General features: G+C 44.2%; 1 pseudogene; it reads left to right on the forward strand.

Moving 5' to 3' along the window:
* The first annotated feature begins 417 nt into the window (after positions 1-417).
* On the forward strand, positions 418-1,058 carry LOC142862562 (PRELI domain containing protein 3B pseudogene; annotated as a pseudogene).

The raw sequence follows: 1,058 nt of genomic DNA on the forward strand, positions 1-1,058 counted from the left end.
TTGAAAATAGAAGAGTCTTCCACAGCCTTCTAAGTCTTCGGCCTCACTGTCTGGTTGAGGGAGGCAGTGTCCGAATGTTGGCCATTGTGCAGGTGTCTGAAGTGTTTGGAAGGAGGGTCCATGCGAGTTTAAGATTCTATTATGATGAATCGGCCTGCAAGTCCTCATAACCATTTCCATCCTTGTGTAAGGAGGAGGGTACACGATGGAAGCTGAGATCTTTGTCCTGTCCATTCCCAACAAGACACTCAGGTGTGCAAAGGCTGCACCTTCGCACTGCCGGAGAGAGGCTGGCCGTCGTTGTCCTGTTTCCATCTTGGATGCCAATGCTCCAGTTTAGTCTTTTGCTCTGAAATGACTGAATCAACTAGTTTGGACATACGGCAACAGGACGAGCCACGGAGTCCCAGGCACCCATGGGAAACTGTTACCACAGTTGCAATGCGGAAATACCCAAACCCTGTGAACCCCTAGTGTGGTGGGGGTTGACGTGTTGGACAGACATATAGATCCCTCCGGAAAGTTGCACAGCCATAGACTTCTGAGCACAGAGTGGGGACTGCCTTCCACTGTGAAGTCTCTTACTGGTGCAGCAAGAACCAAAACATATGTGCAAGAACATTCTGTAGTTGATCCTGTAGAGAAAACAATGGAACTTAAATCTACTAACATTTCATTTACAAATATGGTTTTAGTAGATGAGAGACTTATATACAAACCACATCCCCAGGACCCAGAAAAAACTATTTTGACTCAAGAAGCCAAAATCACTGTGAAAGGAGTCAGCCTTAGCAGTTACCTTATCTTAGCAGTTACCGTATCTTCAAATGCTAATAAAGGCCTAGAAGCAATGGAATGGGTAATACATAAATTAAATGCTGAGATTGAAGAACTGACGGGTTCAGCAAGAGAAGCATAAGGACTCCAATGGCAGCAGCAGCGTTTGTAGAAAAATGATACCAGTTGGTAGATAACGTTGGGTGCCCCAGGTCTCTCCAAGCTGGCAATATTTATTTGTTATTTAAAAAATACAACTATATTTTAGGTAGAATTTTTTT

Source organism: Microcebus murinus, chromosome 20 (assembly GCF_040939455.1).
Source record: "Microcebus murinus isolate Inina chromosome 20, M.murinus_Inina_mat1.0, whole genome shotgun sequence".
NCBI lineage: Eukaryota > Metazoa > Chordata > Mammalia > Primates > Cheirogaleidae > Microcebus > Microcebus murinus.